We start from the raw sequence: 18,648 nt of genomic DNA, 5'->3' as shown, positions 1-18,648 counted from the left end.
TTCTTTTTCATCAATTGTAAATAGAATTGGTTTCTTAATTTCATTTGGTTTGTTCATTGTCACTGCATAGGAAATACAATGGATTTTTGTGTATTGATTTCATATCTTGCTGCCTTGATGAATTCATTTACTAGTTTTAATAGGTTTTTAGTGGATCCCTTAGGATTTTCTACATGCAAAATGATGTCATGTGCAAATAGAGAGAGTTCAATTTCTTCCTTTCCAATATGAATGCCTTTTATTTTATTTTCTCGCCTAGTTGCCTGGTTATAGGTTTCAGTACAATGTTGAATAGAAGTGGTGGGAGGGAGCATTCTCACTTTGTTCCTGATCTTAGAGGGAAAACATCCAGTCTTTCACCATAAAGTATGATATTGACTGTAGATGCCTTTTATTAGGTTGAGAAAGTTTCATTCTATGCATAGTTTGTTGAGTGTTTTACTAACCCATGCCTCCCCAAATCCTCCAACACTTACCCAATCAGCTAAATCAGGGGACCGCCAAGTGAACCCCAAATGGAGCCCAGCACAGAGCAGGTGTACAGCAAATGGGATGTTCCTATTTGCTCCTCTTCTCTTTGGTGTTTGAAGGAATTTGCGGGGAGAAAGAGACAGAGAGAGGAGCAGAGAGAACAACATTAAATTTGAAGTAATGTGTAATGATAGTGGAATCTCTGGCATAGGCGAAGTTTAGGGGAGATGTTTTGGACCTGTCTCACAGGAATTTAAGACTGAGTTCTTTGCAGACAATCCTGAACTTGGCATGAAGAGTCCTGTTTGTACACAGTGATGGGCGGCTGATGGTTCCCTTGGAGTTATCTCAACAAAACCACAATGGAGCTAATTACCAGGTTCTGGGAGACTCCTAGGCAGAGGTTGGTCTGGCAGAAAAGGAAGAGGAGGGTGGGAGAGTGGGAAGAGCCCCGCCCCCCCCCACAACCCTCCTGAAGAAGCAACAAATGTTCATTGACTGAACTTTTCACCCAACAATGACTCACACCCTCAGTGTGTGTGCGCCAGTCACCACGTCAGCAGACAGGAAAGAGACCCAGAACCCACCATGCCCTACCTCCCAATCTGAGTGTTTTTCACGGTGTGGAACTTGGAGGGTTGAGCCATGCCCCTGGGGACAACATTCTCTCCTCGGTTCTCTTCAAGCCTTGGCCTGCAGGAAGGCTTAGTTAGCTTGGTGCTGTTGTGTCTTTAACACCTTTCTAACACGTGTCAATTTCCTGGGGCTGTCCAGAGGCTGCAACCGCATCAGACTAGAATGTTCTGTTCTTGGCTTGACTGCACACAGTAGCTCATGCCTATAATCCCGTCACTTTGGGAGGGGGAGGTGGGAGGGTAATTTAAGCCGAGGAGTTCAAGACCAGGCCAGGTAACATAGGGAGAGCCTGTCTCTACAAAAAAATTAAAAATTAGCCAGGTGTAGTGGTCTGTGCCTGGCGTCCCAGCTACCTGGGCAGCTGCACTGGGAGGATCACTTGAGTCCCAGGAGGTCGAGGCTGCGGTGAGCTGTGATTGTGCCATTGCACTCCATCCTGGGTAACAGAGTGAAGCCCTGTCTTGGAAAAAAAAAAAAAAAGAATTATATAATTTTCTGTTCTTGTATTGACTTGTATGATCATCTTTTGTTTCTGGCTAGGGAACCATAGTTTTCTCATTTACAGTGAACACATTTTTTTTTTTTTTTCTTTAGACAGAGTTTCTTTCTTATTACCCAGACCGGAGTGCAATGGCACAATCTCAGCTCACTGCAACCTCCGCCCACCAGGTTCAAGCAATTCTTCTGCCCCAGCCTCCCAAGTAGCTGGGATTATAGGCACCTACCACCACTCCTGGCTATTTTTTTGTATTTTTAGTAGACACAGGGTTTTACCATGTTGGCCAGGCTGGTCTTGAACTCCTGGCCTCAGGTGATCTGCCCACCTTGGTCTCCCAAAGTGCTGGGATTACAGGTGTGAGCCATCGCGCCCAGCCTACAGTGACCACACTTATTGGACAATCCTCTCTTGAGTCTGCACCTGGTAGCAGGTGGTTGACATAGTGTGATTCATTTCACCCTCCAGACAGCCCTAAGGAACCAAGATTATTATTATTCCCATTTACAGACAGGCAAACTGAGGCACAGCTAGAGTAGGGAGACACACAGGAAACAAGCAAAATGGCCAAAATACAATATCATTCCAAATCATGATAAATAATCTGATACTGAGGTGAAGATGATCATATGGCCACCTCAGTAAGATGGTCTGGGAAGGTCTCTCAGAGACTCAAAGAGCAACGAGGAACACCTGGCCTTCAGAGAAGCAGGAGGAACAGCATCCTGGTCAGAGGGAACAGAGGGTGCAAAGGTTCTGTGGCAGGACCTTACCTGGTGTGTTGGAGGCATAGCAAGGGGGCCCAAGTGGCTGGAGCAGAGTGAACAAGGGTGAGAGAGGGAGGAGGGGAGGGGAGGGAGGGGAAGGGGATAGGTTATGCAGAGCTTGGTGAGCTGTGGGAAGAACTTAAGCTCTTACTCTAAGTGAGATATTTCCTATCTCCTCCCAGCACTGTTAACTCCAGGAATTTTTGCTCTGTTACCCAGGCTGGAGTGCAGTGGCATGATTAGAATTCACTGCAGCCTCAACCTCTCGCATCCAAACGATCCTCCTACCTCAACCTTCCAGGTAGCTGGGATCACAGATGTGCACCACCATGCCCAGCTAACTTCTAAAACTTTTTGTAGAGACAGGGTCTCCCTGTGTTGCCCAGGCTAGTCCCAAATACCTGGGCTCAAGCCATCCTCCCGTCTCAGCCTCCTAAAGTGCTGGGCCAAAGGGCCCAGCCAACTCTAGGGATTTTAGACTGTTTCGTTTACTTCTGTTGTCCACAGCACTTCAAACAACCTGGGAGGGGGGCCGAATGCATGGCCTGAATGGATGGGTTTCCCAAGCACATGCTAGAATGTTTTTTTTGTTGTTGTTGTTGTTTTGAGACAAAGTCTCACTTGGTTGCCAGGACGGAGTGCAGTGGCTCTCAGCTCACTACCACCTCTGCCTCCTGGGTAGAAGCAATCCTCCTGTCTTCTGAGTAGGTGGGACTATAGGCACGCACCGCCATGCCTAGCTAATTTTTGTATTTTTAGTAGAGACGGGGTTTCACCATGTTAGCCAGGCTGATCTCAAACTCCTGAACTCAGGCAATCCACCTGCCTCGGCCTCTCAAAGTGCTGGGATTACAGGCATAAGCCACTGCACCAGGCCAATGTATTTTTTGTTTGAGAAGGAGTCTCACTCTGTTGCCCAGGCTGGAATGCAGTGGTGTGATCTCGGCTCACTGCAACCTCCACCTCCTGGGTTTAAGCAATTCTCCTGCCTCGGCCTCCTGAGTAGCTGGGATTACAGGCACATACCATCACACCTGGCTAATTTTTGTATTTTTAGTAGAGAAAGGGTTTTGCCATGTTGGCCAGGCTGGTCTCGAACTCCTGACCTCAAGTGATCCACCTGTCCTGGTCTCCCAAAGTGCTGGGATTGCTGGTGTGAGCCACGGCACCCAGCTGCCACAATGCATTTTAAATCTGTTTTCTTCAACTGCTCACAAAATCCCTCAGAGGTACAAGTGGTTGTCCTCCTTTTCTAGATGGGGACAGCTAGGCTCATAGTGTTGCGGCCACTTGTTCAAGGTCACTCCCCAAATAGGTCACTGGGCTGGGGTTCATGCCACGATCAACCCCCCTACGATCGGCCATCTCATTTTACTGCGTCTCCACCAATTATGCAAGGCTTGAGCACCCACTGTGCGTGAGAAACCACGCTAAGCATTTTGTGCACAGACTGCCCCATTTGATCCTTCAAAATGCGATCATATTCCCATTGCTTGGATGAGGAAACTGAGGCCAGATTGTAGACAGTCAGGTCAGGGTCACCCTGCCAGGAAGAAAAACAAAGTAGGCTCTGCAAACCTGGCCGCTGCACTGGCCTCTGGGAAACTCCAAGCTTAATTTAGGTTCCTTGTTAAATTATTCATTATCTCCTCTCTCTTCTCCTGTTTATGACTTCCGCCTTATCGTTTTGTTCCCCGGGTTAATGCTTTTTGTTTATCTGCATCTTTGGCCCGGAATGAATGAATCAACAATTTTGGAGGAAAAAATAAAAAGCCAATTCTAAGGTTGGGTTCCTCTGTTGGGCACCTTCTCCAAATATGTGCCTTGAGGAAATAAATGCTTTCGACATGATCAAAACACAAGGACTGATGTGCAATCTTGTTTGGTGGCTGTGAGCCCTCCAACCCCTGTACCTTTGTCAATATACCCCTTTTATTTTTTACTTCTGCCTTTTTTTTTTTTTTTTTTTTTTTAGGTGGAGTCTCACTCTGTCACCCAGGCTGGAGTGTGCAGTGACGTGATCTCGGCTCAGTGCAACCTTCACCTCCTGGGTTCAAGCGTTTCTTCTGCCCCAGTCTCCCAAGTAGCTGAGACTACAGGCACCTGCCACCACGTCCAGCTAATTTTTGTATTTTTAGTAGAGATGGGGTTTCGCCATGTCGGCCAGCCTGGTCTTGAACTCCTGATCTCAAGTGATCTGCCCACCCCGGCTTCCCAAAGTGCTAGGATTACAGGCGTGAGTCACTGGGCCCAGCCTCTTTTTTCTTATTATTCCATCTTCAGGCACCAATGGCAGCCAGGCAGCCACATTACAGCAATTCATCATCACACCTTCCTTGGGAGCAGGGGCTACCTTGCCCCATTTTACAGATAAGAGCCGAGATCCAGAGGCAAATCCATTCTACAGATGGGGAAAGTGAGGCTCAGGGTCTCATGCAGCAAGTCAGTGTTTTAGCTGGGTTCCAGCTGTGGCTCGTCCTGACTCCAGGGCAGCCGGGAATGGTAATTAGTCGAGACCTGTGTAAAGTGCTTACTCTATAGGAAGTGCTCCATCATCCATTCATTCCTGCACATAGGGATCCCTGGAGCCACACTGTAGTGTAACTAGAATAAAAACGGGATAATGGGACCGGGCGCAGTGGCTCACGCCTGTAATCCCAGCACTTTGGGAGACTGAGGCGGACGGATCACCTGAGGTCAGGAGTTCAAGACCAACCTGGCCAGCATGGTGAAACCCCGTCTCTAACAAAAATACAAAAGTAGCCAGGCGTGGTGACAGCACGCCTGTAATTCCAGCTACTCAGGAGGTTGAGACAGGAGAATCGCTTGAATCCGGGAGGCGGAGGTGGCAGTGAGCCGCGATTGTGCCACTGCACTCCAGCCTGGGCGACAGAGTGAGACTCTGACTCAAAAACAAACAACAACAACAACAACAACAAAACGGGATAATGGGATAGAGTGGAGTGGGGCATGGCTGGTAGCTGTTGTCAGGGAGGGCTTCTCCCAGGCGCTGCTTATCTGAGCAGAAACTGGAAAGATGAGAAGGAGATGATTTTGGATGCTCAAGTTAGAGGAACTGTAAGAAGCTGGCTGAGGTGGGAGGATCACCTGAGCCCAACTACTCAGGAGGCTGAGGCGGGAGGATCACCTGAGCCCTACTCAGGAGGCTGAGGCGGGAGGATCACCTGAGCCCAACTACTCAGGAGGCTGAGGCGGGAGGATCACCTGAGCCCAACTACTCAGGAGGCTGAGGCGGGAGGATCACCTGAGCCCAACTATTCAGGAGGTTGAGGCGGGAGGATCACCTGAGCCCAGGAGTTTGAAGCTGCAGTGAGCTATGATCATACCACTATACTGAGGCCTGGGTGTCAGACCTCATCTCTTAAAAAGACAAGAAGGAGTAGCTGGTTTTGCTGAAGCATTGACATGGCCAGGGGGAGGGGACAGGGTAGTGTGCGCTAATGTGAAACGGCGAGCTGCAGAGACGAGGTTGGATTTTATTCCAAGGACACTAGGGAGCCCTGGCAGAGTTTAGAGCAGCACACAGAAAGTGCCAGGCCCTTTGCACCCAGGACGCTGGGGCTCCCGCACGGACAGTAGCCCGAGGGGCCCTTCCCGCCGCCACCACCGCAGCCACCACCAACACTACCGCCGCCCACGTGTCCCGCGAAGCCCAGGGCCCCACGTGCTCCCGCGGCCCTTTGAACACCCCGGGGCCACGTGACCGCGCCGCGCCGTCCCATTGGCCGGGGGGCGTGGCAGCCGCGCGGCTGCGCAGTGACGCGCCCGGGCCGGCCCTGCCCCCGACCCGGCGGCGGCGGCGGCGGCGCTGGCGGAAGGGATGACGTCACCGGCTGGGGGGGCGCGCGAGCCGGCGCGAGGGGAGCGCGAGCCGCAGTGAGTGTCCTCGCGCCGCCCGCCCGGCAGCCCGGCCGGCGCGCGCACGCCGCGAGCCGCTGGCGCTCGGGCTCCGCTCGGATTCCATGCAACAGCCAGGATGTGAAGCGGGGCAGAGCCGGGGGAGCCCAGCCCAGCCAGCCTCCAGGTAAAGCCAAAAAAAAAAAAAAAAAAAATCATGGATTCGAGGAAAAAAAAATGCAGGCGCTCCAAGGGGGGTCTCGGAGGCAGCTGAGTGGGCAGCGCGCCGGCTTTGTGCCGGGGAAGCCTGCACGGCCATTGTGCTCCGAGGATGCTCGACTGCAGCCGGTTGCACGCCCAGCCCCTGCGTCCCGGGAGCTGAGCCCGGACAATACCCCGAGGGGCTGGGCCGGGACCGCGCTGGGGGCACTCGGCGGGCGGGGCTGGGGGGCTTCGCCCGCGGCGTGGGAGGGGGCTGGGCTGGAAGCGCCCGAAGCGCGGTGTTGGAAGCTGCCCAGCGCCGCCGGCTGCACCACCCCGGGCTGCGGGCGGGGCAGAGGCGCGGAGGGGGGCGCGCGTGTGTGCGGAGCGGGTGCCGGCCCCAGCGGCGTCCGGCCTGGGTCCCCGGGCGGGTCCTGGAGGCAGGGGGCGCTGTGCCGGGGGATCGGGGTCGTGCAGGCGCCCTGGAGCGGAGAGGAGCCGGGACGGGTGGCTGGAGGCGGGGTGGCTCCAGGGCTGCTGCGCCCGCCGCCTTTCCTCTCCGGGTCCCCCTCCTCTGGAGACCCCCGAGTCTACGCCGTCTCCCCTGGCACACTCCGGGCCCTGTCGTTGCCTTATGGGAGGTCGCCCCTCCGGCACTCGGGCCTTGCCCCACCCTTTTGCGGCCCCGGCGCCCCCTTCCAGCGCCCCCACCCAGGGGCGAACCTCAGCCCCCAGCCCCAGGGGCTCTGGCGGGCAGACGCGCACGCCCAGCACCCTAGTCTCCCCTCCACGCTGGGGGCCCCGTGGGGATCCCAAGAGTGGGGAAGCCGCCCCTGGAGCCGCCAGCCCAGCGGGTTCCGCACGCTCCGGGAGCCCCCTGGGGGCTGCGGGGGGGAGGGGCGGTGACGTCATCCCGGGGGCGGGGCCGCCGGCATCGGGTTAAAGGGGGCGCGGGGCGTGCCCTGAGGGGAGCCCCCAGGTTAGAGTGCCCGCGCCGCCGTGGGTGCGAGGGTTCGGCCAGGCTGCGGCCAAGTTCACCGCTCTTTATGGGAATCTCTCCTAAAATTAAGATCCTCCCCTTCGGACCTCCCCCTACAAATCCTGGACATTTCCCAGCAATTCCCCCCCTTCCCAAATTGGGGAACTCCCCTTCGGCCGCTTTCTCTCCAGGATCCTCATATCAGGGAACCTTTCCCACAAACTGGGATTCTTTTTTTCAACCACACCCCCCCGCCCCAAATCTGGGACCTCCTTCTTCGGTTGACCCTCTTTCCCCAATCTCACATCGTCTTCTCGTGGTTCCCTAAATATGCAGCTTCCGAGAACGTTCCTTCCTCTGCAACCCTTCCTCAAATCCAGCTACCTCTTGGGACCTCATCCCCCAAATTAACAACCCTCCCAGCGCATCATGGGGGTGCCTTGCCTCCCCCTTCTGGGCTCAGCTGGGATTCCCCTGTCCCGCCGTCACAATCTAGGGGAGCCCCCTTCTGAGCATGGGTCCCTTCTGCCTCTGGCCGAGCCCCTAAAAACACATCCCGGCAGCCGAAGCTGGTGAAGCGGGTGTCCGAGGTGTCCGAGTCCCGGCTGAGCAGTAGGGATACACCTAGAAGCCGGAGGAGGCAGGAAGACCCCTAGGGTCCCAAGGACAGGGACCCACCCGCTCCGGGCTCCCCTCCGCCACCACGCGGACTTTGGCTGCTGGGATTCTGGCCTTCTCTGGTTGCCCCCCTATAGCTGCTGTCCTTGGGGTGCAGGGGGTGACGGCGCCTCTTTGTCTGGGGCGCCCTTCTTCCCTCTCTCTGCTGCTTTCCGCCCGGGAGAAGGGAGCCAGCCAGCGCCTCTGCTCCTGCGGTACCAGCGGCAGCTGCTGGAGCGTTTATTAATGGCCCAGGGACTTGGTCGAATCTGCCATTTGCATAAGTCCCCTCCCCCTCCCAGGGTCCCTTCCTTTGTGCCCCCTCCCCCTGCCAATCGCGCCTGCCTTCTGTCCCTCTGCTCTTCTTTCTCTGCCAGCTGATATTTTGGCAGTGGAAGGCAGGCAGCTGGGGCTGGGGGCGGCTGCTTCCCGCCCCCAAATCCCACAGCCCCCCAGCTTGGGCCTGAGCCCCCTCCTGGGAACCCCCCCCACCCCGCTGCCCTCCACAAAGCCTTCCGTGGGGCATCTCTTTCTGGCTGGCAGACTGGCGGTGTCTTCATTCTTCCCCTCCAGAAAGCAGGGTCCTGCCCTGTTCCCCAGGCCCGGGGGACACCTTCATCATGACGATGCACTTCTGCGTGGGGGCCAGGCCTCCCAGCCCCCGGGGGGGTCACCACCCGCCATACTCATCACCCTGAGAGTTGTTCTAATTGGGCTTAGGCAAACAAAACGTCGCGGGAGACCCAGGCTGCCTGGTGAGCTCACGCACTTTTCTATTTCTGCCACCCTGGCCAATGACATTGCCCCTAACCCCCCAGGGGGTGACAGAGACTGGTACTGTCAGTGGCCATCCGGAGATGCTGTCCCGAGAGGCGGTGGACTGGCCCCCTCCCCACTCCCCGCAGGAGATTGGTGACAGGTCATTTTGGTGTGGCCCGGCTGTGGCGCTGGAGGGTGCTACTGGTTGGCAGGTCAGCTCCAGGCATGATTTCCTCCTCTCCAGGAAACCTTGAGAGCCTCTGAAGTCTGCCTGTGGTGGCGACGGAGAAGGGGACATTCAAACCCCAGGTTCCTGCCTGCTGCCAGCAGAGAAAAAAAAAAAAATCACTCCTTATACCCCGGTTGAGCGTTCAGTGCGCCTTTTTTTCCTGCCTCACAGGGGATTTCAGGCGTTGTCAAGTGTCCATGGACCCTGCTTGGAGACACAAGTCCATTTTCCCCCAACTTCCACCGTGGACTGGGGGAAGCTTCGTGGATGCCAGGGATTTCGTGGTAGCATCTGGGTGGGCAGACCTGGAGCCATCACTGTGCACCCATTTTTTTCTTCTTTGAGTTGCACAGAGCCTGGGGCTCTGCCTGGGTTTCCCCAGACCTGATACCAGTCTGGAAGCAAATCCATCTCTGCTCATCAGACGTCTTTCTGGGAGGTGACTTGGTTTCCCCTTCTGCCTTTGGGGTTGGCATTGAACAGCGGTTCGCAGATGTCTGAGGGCAGTGCACACCTCTACTTGCCAAGACGGGGAGACCTGTGGCTTCACTGATTATTCCAGCGGCTGCATGGCCCCAAGACGATAGTTAGCGGGGTGGCCGGAGAGGGACGGGCAGGGACGGTGTGACTTGGTGGCGCGACGTGGCATTTCTACCCGAGCACCCCGTGGCCCCGCGTTCACCTGCTTTCTGTGACAGTGCAGCCGCCGTGTGCGTGGGGGAAGAAGCGGGGCGTGGAGAGAGTTCGGGATGGGGGCGAGCGGGAGGGAAAACCCTAAAAATAAAAAGGGATATTTTTAAACCCAGCGGGTTTGGGGGATAATTGACAAAGCTTAATGTTTTTCGGCTGAGAGCAATTCCTTCCCCCTGCTACCCATTAGGCTCCATTTGTGGAGTCGGTCGGAGCCACGGGAAGATCTTGAGAGGAGCTTTAGGTCTGGCGGGCGCAGTGGCGACTGCTGTGGTCCCCTTCTGGGAGGGTCTCGTGCTTTCTGGAAGGAGGCAGGGGTCCCAGAAAGGGACAGTCCCCGGCTGTCCTCTGCATCCAGGGCTGGCTCCTGGCTCACCTTCCAATGGGTGGGCATCCTCTTAGAATTTGCAAGGAGGATGAGAACCCCTCTCGGGCAAAGCCTGTGCAGGTTGCCCTTCCTCCGTCCTTCCCTGCGGCAAAAGATGCCCAGGGAGGGGAATTTGAAGAGAGACCCCCCACTCCACCCCACCCTCCAACCGCTCACCAGGCCTAGCCTCTGGAGGGGACAGGAGGAGAGGAGATTAAGACGTAACTGCTGTTCCTCACAGGATTCGTGTGGCAAGCTGATACAAAACAAAACAAAGCATAAAAACCAAAAATTCACAGGTTCACGGACAAAGGCACCTGTCGGGGGTTTGAAGGTTCGAGGGCTTTTCAGACTGAATTTTGTCATCTTCACACCTTACCTTGGTCTGGAATCGGAAAGCTGCCGGCTTTCAGCTTGTGGCTTGTGGGGCAGAGGAGAGGGGGTGCCAGAAGGAGGTTGAGGCTCAAATGCATGTTATTTTATCTCCAGGTGACGTTCTGAATTGAGGAAGGGGGACCGCGGAGAGAGGAAGTGAGGCGTAGGGGATGTGATCAAAAGAAAGGGTGGCTGTTGTCTCACGCAGAGAGTGGCAGCCCCAAAATGTCTGGGAAACAGGTGACACCCGGGTCTCTCTAACCCTGAGGTTCAAGAATATGAAGTGTGTGGTTTCCCCCCGCCCCCACCTTTTCCTTTAAGGAAAGAAAAGACTCTCAACCAAAAAGGGAAGGGGGAAAAAAAAAAACCCGACGTACCATTTCTGTCTTGTCTCTGGCTGATATTTGAGAAGCGCTGGGGAGGGGGTTGTGTGTGGGGAATTTGAAAAATCAATTGGCTTACACTTCTGCAAAGGCGAAAATTAACGGGTAGGAGTGATTCACGGGCAGGCCCTCCACTTTCACATCGCTTTATTTTTGTCTCTCTCTCTCTCTCTCTTTTTTTTTTCTTCTCCTCCCCCGTGGAGCTGCCCGTCCCCCAACATCGTGGCCTGGCCAGACTGGACCTGGGGGCTGGTGCTATTCTGGGCTAGCCGTGGAATCCCCTCTTCTGTTCCCCCGAATCAAGGCACCCTCAGCGCCCCGCGGAGGCCGAGGGGATTCCACACCTGAAAATAAACCCAGATTTTTGTGTGGCTTCCTGTTTCCTTCTGATTCCCGTGGATCCCACCATGGTTGGGGGTCCAGAGCTTGGATTTTGGGATCGTGGGGACGCCCTCCTCCCGTCCCCATCTCCGTAACTGGGGCTGGATCACAAATGTCCCGTTTCGTGGGGACAGATTTCGTCTCGTACTCTACGTTACCTGGGTGGCTGCTGCTTTTCAGTTGTTTTTGATCTTTGCTGTAAGCTCCTTGTAGGAAGGGCCAGGTGTCTCTTCCTCCCACCTGGAGAACTGAAAATTCCCCTTTTTCTCCTAGATCTCGCCTGCCTGCCTTCCTTCCTCCCTGGGTGACTTCCCCTCTGTCCTTTCAGTTCGTGCAGGAGCTTCCTCACTTACTAAATGAGGTTACCCCTCTGGGTTCCAGGTCAGAGCCCTGACTTGAGCCACCCGCCCCACTTCAGCTGGGCAAACTAGGGCAGGTTGCCTGACCTCTCTGCGTTCTCTCATCTCTAAGATCAGTACAGTTGCAGTCCGCGTTGCGGCGAGCCTTGACACGAGATGCTCTGGGTAACACGCCTCCCCTGGCTGTCAGCGCGTCCACTGTCAGTCGCATGCATCCGTCCTTCCGCTCCTGGACGCCCAGATGGGTATCCGGTGTGGCTGAGAAGCCACGGCTCTGGAAGCCTGGGACCCTCAGATGAGGCAGGCTATGGGGAGAGAGGCTGGGAGGATGGCCCATCGTCGCGCTGTCACATGGGTAATTGAGAGTTAGTGGAAATTCAGGGGTTCTGGGGAAGCGAGGTTGGCGCGTCTGTGTGTGTATAATTTAATGCCGCTTATAATTAACCCCCGTGATCAGCAAATGAGGGGATGTCGGGGGGGATAATAACAGCTGCTCCGACTTATTTAGAGTTGGCGCCCTGTGCCAGGCCCTTTGCTAAGTAAGCAAGTCAGTAGCATTCTCATCTCCTGCAACCTGCCATCCCCTGTCAGCGGAGTTGCTGTGATCTGAGCCCTATTTTGCAGAGAGGGAAAATGAAGCACAGAGAGGGGCCTCCACTGGCCGGAGGTCACTTCACACAGCCCACAAGCCGTTGGATGCCACAACCTGGATTCCTTAACGCCTGGAAGGAGCTCTGCCCCATTGTCAGGGATGTTTGTTTGGACAGCAGGTCCATCTGCCGGGGGGCCATCTGAATCGCTACAGAGACACCCCCCAGCACACACCCCAGGGCTCTCGACTGCCTTTTCTCGGAGGTTAAGAGCAAGGACACTGGACTGAGGCTGCGTGAGGTTCAAATCCCGGCTCTGCCCACTTGTTGGCTGTGTGACCTGGGGCAAGTTGCTCAACCTCTCTGTGCTTCCATTTCCCTCATCTGTCTAATGAGAAGAGTAGCAGTGCCCACCTTGAGGGATGGTTAGGAGGAAGAAATGAGTTAACGTGTATAAGCACAGATTCAGAACGGCACGTAGAAAGTGGCCGCTGCCTCTGCTGCTGTTTTTGTTATTTTTGACAACATGGTAGCTACATTGATATGTTGAAGGACCTGCCCCAGAGGGGCTCTCCAGTGTCTGCGCCCGCCCCGCTACCCCGCCCTCAGCCCCCGATGGGGTCCAGCACCGGGGAGATGTCAGGATGACTCAGCCACTGCAAACTGGCGTTCCCCTTCGCTGGCTGCTTAATCAAGGCCGTCCCACTTCTGCGGCAGGACTGGGCACCTGGCGGGAGCTGAACCATGGGGGGCCCGGATGGTGGACAGGAGGGACACGTGGCTGCCTTGGGAGCTCTGGGCACTTCAGAAACCCCAGATGTGGCTCCCAACTTCCACAGCTGCTGGTGGGCCCAAGTGATCACCAAAGGGGGGAATTTGGGGGGCATTTGGGGCTTTGACAGCAGTCATTTGAGGGGCACTCAGGAAAGTGATCAGTTGAAAGCATTGTGTGCGAGCGAGCATACATGCGTTTATTCATTCACCAGTGCATTCATTTGTTCCATCAGGATTTGCTGGAAACCTGCTGCTGAGGAACTTGGGAGCCAGAATCTAAGCAGGTGTGGGGCCTTGGGCTAGTAATAAAGCTGTTCTGTGTCTCAGTTTCCTGATCTGTAAAATGGGTACTTTGACATTGCATCATGAGTGGAGACAAATGAACAGGTGTGGGGGGCAGCAAGGACAAAGACTGAGAGTGGCACCTACTGCTTTGTGGCTGGAGGTGAGGGCGTCGGAAACAAGAGGAGGAGAGTTGACTTTAGCTGGGGAAGACCACACAGGACCTCCCACCCCAAGGAGTTCGAATTGCATTGTGTGTGTGGGGGTGTGTGTGTGTGTGTGTGTGTGTGTGTGACAGCTCATACTGTTGCCCAGGCTGGAGTTCAGTGACGCCATCATGGCTCACTGCAGTGTTTTCACTCCTGGGCTCAAGCAGTCCTCCCAACTCAGCCTCCCAAGCTAACTTTTCTATTTTTTTTTTTTTTTTTGAGATGGGTTTTACCATATTGTTCAGGCTGGTCTTGAACTCCTGGGCTCAAGCTATCTGCCTGCCTTGGCCTCTGAAAGGGCCAGGATTCTGGCCACCACACCTGGTGAATTGCATGTTTTATTTATTTTTTATTTTATTTTATTTATTTGAGACAGAGTCTTGCTCTGTCACCAGGCTGTAGTGCAGTGGCGTGATCTCAGCTCACTGCAAACTCTGCCTCCCCGGTTCAAGTGATTCTCCTGCCTCAGCCTCCTGAGTAGCTGGGATTACAGGTACCCGCCACCACATCTGGCTAATTTCTGTATTTTCAGTAGAGATGGGATTTCACCCTGTTGGCCAGGCTGGTTTCAAACTCCTGACCTCAGGTGATCCGCCTGCCTTGGCCTCCCAAAGTGCTGGGATTACAGGCGTGAGCCACCGCGTCTAACAAATTGCATTTTTTAGATGGGCAGCCAGAGTTCTCCGAAATCCCCCAGCGGGTCAACAGAAAACCTGGAGCATTGGAAATACTTCTTGGAACAGCTGTCAGGCCAGGGTCCAGAGAGGGAGAGAAACTTGCCCAAGACCACACAGCCATGCCTGCCTGCCTGCCTGCTGCTGGGCCTTGCGCAGGAGGATGGACAGGAACCCCTTTCACCAATCCAAAGGGAGAACCCGAGGCAGGAAGACATGGTGGGTGTGTGATTCTCAAACCATAATGCCTGTCAGGGCTGGAGTGTCCTCTCCAGTGGATTGTATGGGCCAAGCAGCCTCCTTCAACCTCCAAGGAAGCCCTGAATGGCTCCAGGGCCAGATCTGTTGGTTTTTCCAAGGAAAAGCAGAAATCTAGATTTTAAGTAAAATTGTCCTGTTTTAGCTGGGCGTGATGGCTCATGCCTGTAATCCCAGCACTTTGGGAGACCGAGGCGGGTGGATTACCTGAGATCAGGAGTTCGAGACCAGCCTGGCCAACATGGTGAAACCCCGTCTCTCCTAAAAATACAAAAATTATCTGGGTGTGGTGGTGCATGTCTGTAATCGCAGCTACTTGGGAGGCTGAAGCAGGAGAATTGCTTGAACCCGGGAGGCGGAGGTTGCAGTGAGCTGAGATCGTGCCACTGCACTCCAGCCTGGACTGGAGTGAGACTCTGTTTCAAAGAAAAAAAAATTTGTCCTATTTTAACATCCTTGGGTTAAAACATCTTAACATGACACAGTACAGAAACCCAGGGCCACTGTGGACTTTGACCCCTTCCCCACCACTTAAAAGTTGCGCAACCTCTGATACCTCCATTCCCGTCCATGGGCCTCAGTTTCCGGGCCTGTGAAATGGGTTTAAGACTCCCAGCCACCTCCGTGATTCTTTAAAGGCACCAGCGTGATAGCTCACAGAGAGTGCTGAGAACAGGGCCTGGGCCAGCGTCCGCGCTCGATAAACCTTGGCTCTGATTATATTAATATTGGTCATAATGATAAACTTGACTTAAATTAAATGCTGCATAGAAGGAAGCCGGCTGTCCCGCGGGGCAGGGCTGTGAATTATCTACTGGCGGCAGGACCTGCTTCTCTATCCCTTGTTCTTTCTGTAGCGTGCTTTTTTGCTCTCGGGGCTGGAGCACCCGGGTTACCAGTATTATTCGTTAAATGTACTGCTGTGGTTCTCAATCAGGGTCATTTTCGCTCCTGTGGGCACACTTGGCGACGTCTGGGGACATTTTTGAGTGTCACATCCAGGGGGGTGCTGCTGGTATGGAGTGGGTGGAAGCCAGGGATGCTACTTAACTCGCTGTAATGGCCAGGATGACCCCCTCCCAGAGAATGACCCGACCCTCCTGTCTACTATGCTGAGGTTTAGAAACCCTGATTTTGCCAGACATGGTGGCTCACGTCCGTAATCCCAACACTTTGGAAACACTTTGGGAGGCTAAAGCGGGAGGATTGCTTGCGCCTAGGAGTTCAAGACCAGACTGGGCAACATAGTGAGACCTCATCTCTACAAAAAACTTCAAAAAATGTCAGCCGAGGGTTGGGGTTCCCATGTACGGTCCCAGCTACTGGGGAGGCTGAGGTGGGAGGATTGCTTGAGCCCAAGAGTTTGAAGCTTCAGTGAGCTGTGATTGCACCACTACACTCCAGCCTGGGCAACAGAGCAAAGCCCTCTCTCTTTTTTTCTTTTTTAAAAAAAGAAGCCCTGACTTATGCTCAAGACCCAAGACCGTAAGAGAAATCAGGCAGATGGTGCCTTTGTCCCTGAGCGTCCACCCTGCACGCTCCCTGACGTCTCGCGGGGCCAGAACACTTAGATTGCTAATGGGTTCCTTCCGCGCATCTGTCCTGGTTCCACCGCCCCATTGATTATTGGAAGTGGGTAATTGCCCCTGTCGGATGCATTCTAGAGAGTGTGAGCTGCCGGGGTTTCCGGCGACAGTGCTGGCTTCAGCTCCCCGATATCAGCAGGGTGCAGAGAGGCTGCCAGCTCGCAGGACTTTTTCTCTTGGCCCCAACTGGCCCTGGGAGCCCAGACTCTGGCCCTACTGGGGAAGGGCATTGGGGGTCTGAACGCCCCAGGTTCGGATCCTGACACAGGCCCTCCCTGGCCGTGTGAGATGACCTCGTTATTTCCTTCCCCTGAGCCTCGGTTTTCTCATCTGTGAAATGGGGACGAGTCTTGCCTGCCGCATCACTGGGAATTCAGTGGTGTCACATTGATAATGGGGCCAGGAGCCCGAGGTACACAGGAGGAGCCAAATAACCCTACCCTCCCTCCCCCGCAGCTTCATGAACCGTTAGGGGTGATGAGGTTGGAACCTCAAACCCACATTCCCCAAACAGCTGCAACAGAGGAGAACTAACCCAAGCGGGCGGAAAGTCCCCCGTGGTGGGGGTCGTTCATGCCCTGTGTTTTCTCATTTCATCCTCAGAACTGCCCCAAGAGGTGGCAGGTGTCCCCTTGTCTTGCAGATGGGGAAACTGAGGCACAAAGGACGGTTGAGAACTGGGAATGACAGGCCCTTTCTCAGGTTAACAGAAGTGTTGTTTCTGGATGGGATATTGTTTCTACACTCGTGGAGGCTGCATCCAGGCCCAGCTTCACGGGGGCCCCGCAGTCACTCGGGGGCCCGTGGTCAGAAGGGGCTGCGTTTAGATGAATCCTCTGTTGATGCCGTCTGGAAATCCTTTTTTTTTTTTTTTTTTTGAGATGGAGTCTCGCTCTGTCGCCCAGGCTGGAGTGCAGTGGCACGATCCTGGCTCACTGCAAGTTCCGCCGCCTCCCGAGTTCAAGCCATTCTCCTGCCTCAGCCTCCCTAGAAGCTGGGACTACAGGCGCCTGGAAATTCTTAATAATTTTTTTTTTCTTTTCTTTTTTTGAGATGGACTCTTACTCTGTCACCCAGGCTGGAGTGCAATGGCGTGATCTCGGCTTACTGCAGCCTCCGCCTCCTGGAGTCAAGCGATTCTGCCTCAGCCTTCCGAGTAGCTGGGATTCCAGGCGTGTGCCACCATGCCCAGTGGCTAGTTTTTGTATTTTTAGTAGAGACAGGGTTTCAGCATGTTGGCCAGGCTGGTCTCAAACTCCTGAGCTCAGGTGATTCACATGCCTCGGCCTCTCAAAGTGCTGGGATTCCAGGCGTGAGCCACCACGCCCGGCCTGGAAATTCCTAATAATTTTTAAACTGGCCCGGCACGGTGGCTCACGTCTGTAATCCCAGCACTTTGGGAGGCCGAGGCGGGCAGATCACGAGGTCAGGAGATCGAGACCATCCTGGCTAACATGGTGAAACCCCGTCTCTATTAAACAAAATACAAAAAGTTAGCTGGGCGTGGTGGTGGGCGCCTGTAGTCCCAGCTACTTGGGAGGCTGAGGCAGGAGAATGGCGTCAACCTGGGAGGCAGAGCTTGCAGTGAGCCAAGATTGCTCCACTGCATTCCAACCTGGACAACACAGTGAGACTCCGTCTCAAAATAATAATAATAATAATAATAATAATAATAATAATTTTTAAACAAGGAAAACCCCACGGTTTCATTTTGCACGGGGGGCCTGCAATTCTATAGCACAGTTATTAGCCACGATGTAGCCAGGGGCCACTTCCCGCAGTGGTTGGGAGCAAAGATGTTATCAGCCGGGATATGTTTTTGCCGCTTACAAGCTGTGTGGCTTTGAGGAATTCACTTTCCCTCTCTGAATGGCACCCTCAGACTCCTGTCTGTGGCCCGCTGGCCTCATCTCTCCTCTTCCCCTGCCCTTTGTCTGTTCCACTCCATGTACACCCATCCTCCTCCTGTTCCCACCTCCAGGCGTTTGTCCTTACTCTGCCAGGAGCTCTGTTTCTGGCCAGGCCAACCCTACCCCACCATTGCCTCCAGCACCCCGTTGTGTTTTCCCTCACGATTTCACTCTGTCTGCAACCTCTTTAGAACCTAAGCTCCACAACACCTCACCCGCCCCCGGATCAGCCCGTCTGGCTCCTGGGAGCTGCCGCCTGACCTGCATGTACCAGCGTTGCCGTGTCTAGTGACCTTGATCAGGCAGGTGACGACGGGGAAAGCCCCGCCTCAACAGCTCACAGCAAGAGCCCCCTGGTCCTGCCCTGAGAGTACTCGGAATGGGTGATGTTGCATGGAGAGGCAGTCACAGTGACCTCAACCTCCTGAGTTGCTGGGATTACTGGCACGCATCACCACGGCCGGCCGTACTTTTAGTTGAGACTGAGTTTCGCCATGTTGGCCAGGCTGGTCTCGGGCTCCTGACCTCAGGTGATCCACCTGTCTCGGCCTCCCAAAGTGCTGGGATTATAGCTCAGCTCACTCTGCCTTTTGGGCAGGGAGGCCAGGAGACTGGGTTCCCAGCAGAAGTGCTGTGTGCTGTCAGCTACTTGCTCACCCTCTCTGAGCTGATGAATATCCAAAGTGTCTGGCAAGAAGTGGTAAGGGCCAGGCGTGGTGGTTCATGCCTGTAATCCCAACACTTTGGGAGGTCGAGG

At 54.7% G+C, this 18,648-nt stretch overlaps 1 protein-coding gene across 1 annotated transcript in view; it reads left to right on the top strand.

The window, feature by feature from the left end:
• The first annotated feature begins 6,259 nt into the window (after positions 1–6,259).
• Positions 6,260–18,648, top strand: part of LOC105485026 (protein tyrosine phosphatase receptor type S) — a 139,838-nt gene continuing 127,449 nt past the window's right edge. The window contains exon 1 of the mRNA XM_071085993.1: positions 6,260–6,415. The gene's annotated coding sequence lies outside the window, so the exon portion shown is untranslated. The remainder of the gene's footprint in view (positions 6,416–18,648) is intronic.

Source organism: Macaca nemestrina, chromosome 20 (assembly GCF_043159975.1).
Source record: "Macaca nemestrina isolate mMacNem1 chromosome 20, mMacNem.hap1, whole genome shotgun sequence".
In the NCBI taxonomy this organism is placed as follows: Eukaryota; Metazoa; Chordata; class Mammalia; order Primates; family Cercopithecidae; genus Macaca; species Macaca nemestrina.
The sequence above is the reverse complement of the archived record's forward strand: the minus strand, read 5'-3'. Positions and strand labels throughout refer to the sequence as shown.